The sequence below is a fragment of the Mirounga angustirostris genome, unplaced genomic scaffold (genome assembly GCF_029215605.1).
Source record: "Mirounga angustirostris isolate CCGP_5_RB_7025 unplaced genomic scaffold, mMirAng1.0.hap1 SCAF_13, whole genome shotgun sequence".
Lineage (NCBI taxonomy): Eukaryota > Metazoa > Chordata > Mammalia > Carnivora > Phocidae > Mirounga > Mirounga angustirostris.
Genome location: NW_026991721.1, coordinates 37845442 through 37855923, shown reverse-complemented (window position 1 = coordinate 37855923; position 10482 = coordinate 37845442).

The following is a 10482-nucleotide window of genomic DNA, read 5'->3' as shown; positions in this document are numbered from 1 at the left end:
TTCAAAAAGGCCTGTTGAGTGTATGTCATTTGCTGTCATCGGTCTGAAAGCTGCAGTCACCGAGGACCTGTGTCTACCAGTTAAAGTTCAACTTGTCTTTAAAAGCCGGACACATTCAGGAGTAGCATTGAGTGGCTGGCTGTCTAGAAAGAAAGCGGAAGCTGTGTCTCCTCACTCCCGGGGGACTTGCTGGGACCAGGGTGTGGCAAGGGTTAAACCTAGCTGAAGCAGAGCCAGAATCTGTGTTAATCTGAAAATAATTTCTGATATTTCCTCTGAAATGCTGTAGATGGTAGAAAAACTTCTGGTGTTCTCTCAGTATGGAGTGGAGTATTCCCTCTCCTTCTGTGTCTCAAAGATCATTTCTTCCTGGTATGAAACCCACATGGAGGTGAAGACTAGCCTTACAACTTTTCCCTGTATTTAAATGGCTCTGTGTGTGTGTGTGTGTGCACGCAAGCGTGAGTGAGTGAAAAGGCTTTTGTATGGGGTTTTGTTCTGACTTTCGAAGGATAAAAAGAAATGGAAACAAATTACATTTTATAAACATAGAGACTGACTCCATTCCTAAAGAAAAAAAGTTCCACTCCTGAAACTACACTTGCCATAAGGCAGGAAGAATGCCCACTCTCTTAGGCGCCTAGATAAGTAAATTTGTTTTGTGCTGTTTGACTTACTCAGCGTATAACCTACTAGGTCCGTCTGCTCCTATTTCTACGGGAGCTTTCTGAGAGAGAGGAGGAAAATTGATAATTGTTGTGAACAGGACCTGGGATTGACTGCATTTTACTAAGTGTTAGTCAAGTTTGGTATCCAGACACTTAGTGGAGGAACATTTGGGGCCTCTGACACTGTAGAAAATGTTAATTGGGCCGGTACACCGAGATAATATGCAATTATGACGGCCTCTCCTTGGCTAGGTGTAGATGTCTGCATTTCCCATCTGTTCTTGGCTCTGGCTGTGTTGGGTCCACATGCACTGTGGAGTCTCTGGAAGTAGAATATAACCCCAAGTGAGGCTCTGCGGCAGCTGGGGTAACATCAATTGGTCATGCTCAGCTGACATTCATTTTAACTTGAACTCTAGCCGTCATGGCGATTATTAAATTTATAATGATATATGTAAGATCCATTTTAATGACTCTCCATGCTTGAGTGAGCTCTCACTTGTGCTGGCAAAATAAGGCTTAATAGAGTATTACATTTCATCTCCTACTGAATTTTCCAGGCTGTGGTCAAAACTTTGCTTAGGAGAAATGAGATCGTTTTTCCCGATAGGCATCGTGATCCAGTTCTGTGTTGCTCAAGTACAGTTTTACTCGAGTACAGTTTCTGGGCTTCAAGAAATACTGCCACTGCAGCAGCTTCTGTTGGTACGAGCATGTGTGTGTTTGTGGGTAAACACACACCTCATTTGCGTCAAGTGTGAAGCTAAACAAGCCTCCCGGCGGTGTGCAGCCTGGAATGTCTTGTCCACGGAGCTGAAAGGCGACTCTACAGTGTTTTGGCTCACGTATCTCGGGTGAGCTGAACACTCCTCATCAGGGGGGATTGGCTGAAAATCCAACAAAGGCACAATCAAGGCATCTGCTGGGGAGCTGGGAAGTCTCCACCAGCAGGCTTAAGTTACCAAGCGTTCATTGGCACCAGATCCTTGTGGCATTGCTGTCAGTCTGTGTGCGTGTGTGTGCTTGCGCGCATGTGCACGCTCCTGCATGGAGGACACTTGTGGGGAGCTGGGGAGACAGGGCAGAGGGAGAGTGGCTAGCTTCAGTTTTGCTGTATTTCCTACTGTCCTGAGCAGCAAAAGCCACTTCTCCAGGGTTTGGTTGGTTTCATGCAACTCACTGTGGCTTGGCTCTTGTTTGGGGTTTCACAGAGTCGGAGTGGCTAGTTCTGGGCTCCTTGGGGCGCTTTTGCCTGTGCTTTCTGCAGTGAAGAGTGCCATGAGCTGTTGAACTCAGAAAGTTGGGTTCAAATGCCAACTGTGTTGTGTGCTAGCTGTGCAACCCTGGAAAAGCTGCTTAACCTCTCTGATCTTTAGAGTCTACATTTTTAACAGGATGCTAGTATTTAATTACAGGGTTGTTAAGATTAAATGAAGTAAAGCTGGTAAGGAATTTGGCACTTGGTAATTATTTAAGAAACGTTCTGTGTATTCTTGGGACAGTTAGCAATGTGGGATTTTTTCCCCTCTGTTTGTTCTTAGAGGGCTGCATGTAATTTTGTTTTAAATCTTAAAAAAAAAACCAAAACCCTCAAGTAATACATACTCATTACACATTCAAACATTACAGAAGAATACAGAATGCAAATTCCTCTTCTAATTCTACCCAGCACTGACTGCTATTAACAGTTTGGTATATATCACTCCTGACCAGTTTTGGTTTGTTTCTTAATAAAAATGGGATCGCACTGTACATATTTTTAAGAAACTTGCCTTTTCACTTAGTATAGTGTAGATATCTGTCTGAGTCATTATATACACCTCTTCCCCATGCCTTTTAATGACTGAATAGGGTTCCATATAGAATGTGCCAAAATTTATTTAATTAATCCCTTAGGGGTGCACTTTAGGATGTTTCCAGATTTTTGGTTTTGGTCTGCATTTTTTTTTTTTTGGTATTACAAAATTCCTTTATTCATCCTTTCAACAAGAATAGTAAGTTCCTTCCATGTGCCAAGCACCATCCTAGGAGCTAAGCGTAAACTAGACAGGCCTCTGACTTGAACCTTACATTTTGGACCAGCACTGTCCCATATAACTTCCTGCAATGATGGAAGTGTTCTATTCCTGCACTATACAAAGTAGTGGCCTCCAGCCATAGCTGGCCATGGAGCAATTGAGATGTGGCTAGTGTGACTGAGGACCTTAATTTTAAATCTCATTTAGTTTATTTAAGCTGAAATAAACACATGTGACTAGCGGCTACTGTGTTGGGGAGTGAGTGCCTCTCTGAACAGAAAGCCACGGGCAAGTAACTACATCATTTGTTTGTGGACAATGGCTTATGCTCTAAAGGAAACAAATAGGGCATAGTGGTGTAATGGGTGAGGGAGGGACACGTTTCATGTTTATAATCGTTTGGAATTTCCTTTTTTATTTTATTTATTTATTTGAGAGAGAATGAGAGAGAGAGAGAGCTATGACTTACTTCCGGTAAAATGAATGCTTCTTAAGGTTACAGCTTGGTAAATGTTTATACCTCTTATACTCCTGTGTAGTTACCATTCGGATTGAGATGGAGACAGTTCCTTGCTCCCACGAGGGTCGATTTGGCTGAGTGTAGGGGATGCCTCCCTGAGGGAGTGTCTTTGAGTGGAGACCTCACTGAGAAGCAGCAGCTGGCCATGGGAAGATCAGACGGCAGGTTTTAGTTGTGAAGGTACCCACTCTCACCCTGCCATTCAGATGGGTGCCATTCAGAACTTCCCCTGGGCTGACTTATCTTGGCACCGTTTATGGACCGTAGGTCTCATGCATCCCCAGCACTTGTCAAATTTAAATTCTGTGCTGAAGTCAGGAAAAACCTAGAGGGGCACAGGGCTGCAAATTGCCACAGAGTGAAATTCAGTGAGGTAAGTATTGTTCAGTGCTGTAAGAACCCACTTAACTAGCATAGATGGGAGAAGTAAAATTTCCCTGACAGACACCTATTGATCAGTCAAGGGAATGACTCTTTGATTGATTTTTCTCTACTCCTCCTTAGAAGTTTGTCCTTCACAGATGGAGCTTTCCCACAGAGGATGAACACTGTAGAGTAAGAATTGTTCAGGGGTTTTTCAGATACTTGATGACTGAATGGTGACAAAGATGGTTTAGTGTGAATTCTCCTGGCTGTCAGCTTCTCAGCATGAAAGCCTCCTGGAGACAGTTTTTAAAAAACGACTTTGGAGGGGCGCCTGGGTGGCTCAGTTGGTTAAACGACTGCCTTTGGCTCAGGTCATGATCCTGGAGTCCCGGGATCGAGTCCCACATCGGGCTCCCTGCTCAGCAGGGAGTCTGCTTCTCCCTCTGGCCCTCCTGCCTCTCGTGCTCTCTCTCATTCTCTCTCTCTCTCTCTCTCTCTCTCGCAAAAAAAAAAAATGACTTTGGAGAGGGTGAACTCAGGCTTAGTGTAATTAAAATCTTCAAGGTTGGCTGAACTGCCCTGGATTGCCAAATCCTGCCCTGCAAAGGGGAATATATTATCCTATTGCCCTATCGGCTTCTCCTCTTCATTTTTATTCACGGGACCCCCAGCTTCCCTGTCACCTGTGGTTGCAGCTCAGAATCATTTGACCTTCTGCTCCCGTGTCCCCCGCCCCTGTCCGCCCCCTTCCCCCCTCCCCCACTACTTTGCCATGCAGGTATCAGCTGCACTTTCCTCCCTGTGGCCGTGTATGTGGTAGCTTTCTCCTCTCTCTGATCTCACTGCCGAGTTTCAAGTTCAGGAACTCTTGCCTGGTCGGTGGCACAGCCTCCTGGCTGGCTCTCTTGTTTCCGCCTCTCCTTTGGTCCGTCCTCCCCTCCTGGCCAGATTAATCTTCCCAGAATCCAGTTATTATCACCTAGTTAATGATTTCCCCAGTGTGTCCTCAGAAGACACTGTCCCCAGCTCCCAGCACTGTATGCTGCACCCAACTTCCGGGGTATAACGGATAAAAGCCTGACACTCACTGGGGTCTTGTTGACCTCAGCTTCAAACCCGGACAAGTTCTGTAACCTCCCTGGGCTGTGTTCCCCAGTGGTATTTACTCCTAGGTTGTAAGGTGCTTAGCGCCGTGCCTGGCATGTAGTAAGTGATCAGTAAGTGGGGACTTTGCCAAACTCTGATTGCTCTTCCATGAGCAACTGGTACATTTCCTCCTACCCCTGAGTCTTTGCTTACACATTGTGTCCCCCTGGAAGGCGCTCCCTCGAGGCCCCTCACCCGTCCTCTGCGAAGAATGGATCCTCCTCATGTTCCTATGCTTTGTGCTCAACTGCTGCCAGGGTAATAGATCACCATGTTTTCTTCATGGCCCAGACGTTTCTTCACATGTCACACCCCTGCACCAGACTGTCAGAGCCCGAGGTAATAGCAGTTACAAGTTGATCTGCCTTCTGACCGCTCCCTCCTGGTTGGCCTGCCCGTCCTCCTGGCATGAATGGAGGGGGTGGTAACCAAGTGCTCGGACGATGGACACTGCAGACCTACCACAGCACATTTCACAGGTCATTGAAGAAGGATGGAGAAAGACTGTAGCTAGATGTAACTCAATTCAGTAAGTTTTGAGGCCCTATTCGGGTATAGGAGGAGAAGGGATAGGAAAGGGGTCAGGCCAATGCCCTGCCTTCATTTCAATGGAAAGAAAGTGAGACGATACAAGATCAGTCCTAGTCATTCATTCATTCATTCATTCATTCATTCATTCATCCATCCATCCCATATGTATTATTTATTATTTATTGAGTACTTACTGTATGCCTGTCAGCCACAGCATGGGGCCCTGGGGTCATAATGATGAGCTTAGATACTGTCCCCAGTCTCTTGGCTCTTTCAGCGTCTTGGAGGACTCAGTTCAGCCAGCAGTGCAGTGACATTAGGGAAGTGTCTGGTTTGGCAAGGTCACGGGAGGCTTCCCTCCAGATGGGGGGACTTGAGCTCTGTCTCTACAGCGCCTCGTGAGAAGCAGACTAGAGGGAGGACTCCATAAGCAGCTCCCCGGGTGGACTGAATTTTGTCCACCCCCGCCCCAAATTCATATGTGAAGCCCTAACCCCCAATGTGACTGTGTTTGGAGCAGGGCTATGACTGGTGTCCTTATAAGAAGAGGAAGAGACACCAGCGATGTCTGTGCATACAGGAAAGGCCATGTGAGGACATAGCAAAGAGGCAGCTGTCTGCAAGCCAAGCAGAGAGACTCCGGGAAGAGCTAAACCTGCTGATACCTTGATCTTGGACTTCTAGCCTCCAGAACTTGGAGAAAATAAATTTCTGTTTAAGCTACCCAGTTAGTGGTATTTTGTTATGGTTGCCCTAGCAAAGAAATACACTGGTGCGCAGTGAGAGAGAGAGTTGGTGAAAGGTATTTTGCCTACAACAACCCTGACCGTAAGCTCCCTGAGGGCAGATATTAGATCTGTTCTCTAGTATCTAACGCACTGCCTGGTGCCGGTGCGTATTTTGTAAATATTTGTTTAGTGAGCAAGTGCGTGAGTGTAAGGGATGAGGAAGCAGAATGGAGAGATGGGGCAACCCATGTGAACAGTTGGGATTTTATCCTGGAGGCATTGAGAAAGCACTGCAGGCCTCAGAATCAGGGACTGAGCGAAAGTGGTGCTTGGGAAGATTTTAGAATAAACTGGGGCAGATCCAAAGGAGTAAGGGTGGCTGTGTAGGTGAGAGAGCCCAGGATCAAAGAGAGCAGTTAGGAGGCCACAGGAGTGATGGAGGCAGGCACCCAGTGATAAACGTCCACTCTGGGGCTGAGACAAACAGAAGGGAAAAATGAGCACCATTTATAAGGGGATAGAATTGAAGGAATCAAATTTGGCCGGCGACTGGACCTGGTGGACTCCTGTCCTAGGTGACACGGACCCAAGGTTTAGAGCCTCCCTTTTGTGTCTGGTAGGTTGATATCCAATAGCCCAGTGGCACTTTGCATCATGACTCGCCAATGCACCCTGGATGCGCTGTGATCTGCATCATCATAACACAGCAGGTGATGCCATCCCCATTTGATGGCTGAGGGAAGCGAGGCATGAACAGGCGAAGTGACCTGCCCAAGGTCACACACCAGCTGAGGGTGAAGATCTCTTGTGCTCTTCTCCTCCAATTTAGGGTCCCTTTCCAGGAGAAAAAACCACCTTCTTCCATCAGCAGAAACGAATGCTGATGTTCTGTTATTTTTGCTTAATTTTCAATGGGAAAAAAGACTTGGCTTTATTTATTTATTTATTTTTGACTCAATTTTAAAGGTGCTGGAAAAGTTAGGTTATTTTTTTGGAACTTTAGGTGCTAGAAGTTGAATGATAATGCAGGCACCTCATAGGTGGCCATTCCCATTTATTTGAAAGATTCACATAGCCAGCTTTCTGGCTGGTATCCTCTGTGGGTCTCGGGGGTTGGCATATTTGTGAAAGCCCTTTTACTTACCTGATCTCTTTAAACTTCACTTTTTCCTGTTGGTCTACATTGTTTCACATTCATTCCTTTCTTAAACTTTCTAAAGTCTGGTTTTAAACAGGAGGGAAAAGGTGGCAATGTCACCCAGGTTGTTTGGTATTTGTTGCTAACACAACCTTGAGACCTTATGACATTGGATAATGGACTTATCCTTTTAGCCTGTGCTTCTTCATCCTGAAAATTAGGGTGATAATAATAAAACCTTTGGTGAGGATTATGAGATATAATACACTTGAAGTATTTAATGCAGGACTTAGCACACATTTAAGTATTAAATGATAGTTCTTATAATTCTTCTCATATGTTTCTCTTTGCTCATTTGGCAAAATCCTTTAAGTGGCATATTTGGGGAATAAAATGGGGGGTGAGGGAGGATGGGTGACTGCTGCTATTCATTTGAGTTTACTTTTTTGGTTAACTGAAGATCATGTAACATTCCTTCTAGTTTAAACTTCTGTTACTGCACATCTTTCTAAAAGAAAGTCTGCTTTCCTGCTTTAGAGTGCAGTGAAAACAATGAAATCTTCCTTTGTGTAGCAGTCCTGTAGGAGCTACCTTGACCTCATCATTCCACACATTAAATTACAGTTTATAGGAATCTGGCCTACGGGAATTGGCTAAACCCTTTGTGTGATTCCAAAACCCCCCTGCAAATCACATTTTTATTTGAATATATTTTATGAATTTCATTTATTACACTTTGTGGCATCCTCTAAAACCTCAGCCCCAGGAAAAAAAAATCTGGTTATGTAGAGGTGAGTTCCAATTAATCAAGGTTTTCCAAATCCTGTCCTAGTTTACTTTGTTCCTAAAGCTTAGATCAGATTCTTCCATGCCTGCAGTTTGACTCACAATAATGACATCTCTGACTCCCATCCTCAGGGCATTAATTTTTAATCTTCCTTCTCTTTGGGATAATTAGAGAGAGAGGGCTGTGGGGGTTGGGAAGAGAAAGGGGGATGAGATGGTGAGATGGCGGATGGCAGAGCAGGAGTGGATGTTTGTATAATGCAGCCTCTTCCAAGGAGGGGAGGGAGCAACTGAAGCTTTGTGTGTGCATTCCCAGTTTGCTTGATGGGGGTGGGGGAGAGCATAGGCCAGGATCAGGATGGGGGCAGGTGGCTGATGGGGACAGAGAAGGGTGGTTCCTGACATGGGGTCACTTGGGGAATGAGCAGAGCTGTGTAACTGTATGTATTGGAGAAGGAGGTTGAGAAGTACATTCGGGTGTATGTGGGGATTTCTCCCTTGGCTAAGCTGAGTAAGTATAGACAAAATTACTTGAAGCCTTGTCCATTTCCTACATCCACACTCCCTTGGACCTCTGGGATCACAGTGGGACTTGAGGGACAGGAGTCAACATCTCGATAACAACTGGCAAGGGTCCTACGTCTTTCATCTCTTGTGAAGTTCTCACAGAAGAACCACTCTGGACATCTGGAAACATAGTGCCTTTATGTTCAGAATCCAGGTTTTTGCTAGTTTCTTAGGCAGATGAGTGGGGTTCCTCCAGCACCCCCCATGTCCATCGAAGGGTAGACTGTAGATGAGAGGCTCCCTTGGAGTAAGTGATTCTAAGTTTAAGTTAAAATATTTCTTTTTTGGGTGCCTGGGTGGCTCAGTCGTTAAGCGTCTGCCTTCGGCTCAGGTCATGATCCCAGGGTCCTGGGATCGAGCCCCATGTCGGGCTTCCTGCTCAGCAACGAAGCCTGCTTCTCCCACTCCCACTCCCCCTGCTTGTGTTCCTGCTCTCGCTATCTCTCTGTCAAATAAATAAATAAAATCTTTAAAAAAAAATTCTTTTTTTCCCACTGATATAATTAAAAATGCAATAAGCAAAAATCCTCATTGACATGGGAAAATCTTAATGAAAGCTAAAAAGTATAACAAAGAATTGTAGTTCTTACATCTTGTGCATCTCACTTGTGTAATCCTGCATTTAATCAATTGCATAAAGTGTTTCTTCTTCCCTATCCACTCAGTTTCATGTTTATTTCTATATTAACACATACTACATTGTTTGGCACATGGTAGGTGATCAGTAAATATTTGTGGAATGAATGAATGAATGAATGAATGAGAATCAACATCCGGATGGGTTGGGGGGCAGGTAAAAAGGGAAAGTCAGGGCTGTCCTCTGGACTCTCTGCTGAACTCAGTGACAAAGAGCATAGCATGTTAGAATGGAGAAGGCTTTCATTGTCTTTGGTTTTGTGATGGGAGAAAGAGTGTCTGGAAAGGCTGCTTAGAGGTAAATGTCCTGCATTTGTGTGTCTTTATGTGTATGGGGTTTCTTAACTGTGAAGACCCAGTTTTATTATTGTGAATCTATTATCTCCCCCCACTGCCGCCCCCAGCAGAGATGTGTCTTTTTCCTTTGAGTTTCCATGGGGTCCATGGTGACGGGTGACCTGGAAGGTCACTTCATTGAAGTCTGCATGAGTTGCTCACTTAGAGGTGAAATTGGAGGCAAGGACAGTGGCTCAGATGCACCCAAAAGGGGATGTACTGAATAAATCAATGCAAAATATGCCCTTACATATTGCAGCACAATGGGACAAATTATGAGACCGAGTAATGAGGAGTTAAGGAGGGAAGACAGTATCCTGTTGAAGCCCATGGAATTTTCTAAAATGGAGACTAATGATATTAGCCAGTGATTAGAAATACCTGGGCCTACCTGAGCCCTTTTTGTCCAGAAAAGAGATATATACTGGTAGGTTTTTGGTGTTCTTTCAGGTGATTCTTGCAGAGCAATGGGATGACATTCAAGAGGAACAGCTTTGTGCAAGAGGAACCGGTAAGGTTGGTCCTTTGAATGTCAGCCAGGGTCGTTTGAGCCTAGTATGACCCCATGACCTCACTGATCAAAGTGCCACCATTAGACTGCATGTCCCTTGTTGTGAATTAGATTATTATTCTACAAATAGTCATTTCCCTCCTCATGAGAGGAGGGTACTTTCCTGCCCCACTGATGTTGGACTTGGCCAGTGACCTGCTTGACTAGTGGAGTGTGGATGGACATTCAGTGTGCTGGCTCCAAGCGTAGGCCTCGAGAGGCATAACTTGTTTCCACTTGCCCTTCTGGGAACTTCTGACTTTCTTGTGAGATGTCCCGGCTAGCTGCTGCCATTCCATCCTGGGCCTCAGAAATACATGAACAGACCTGAGGCAGAGCTGCCCTAGCAAACATTCAGATCTGTGAAAGAAATAAATGCTTATTTTTGTACACCACTGAGATTTTTTTTTTGGTTGTTTGTTATACAGCAAAAGCTGACTAATACACCCTGGAATCACGTAAGTCTTTACTGGGCAAAGTGTGTTGTCATGT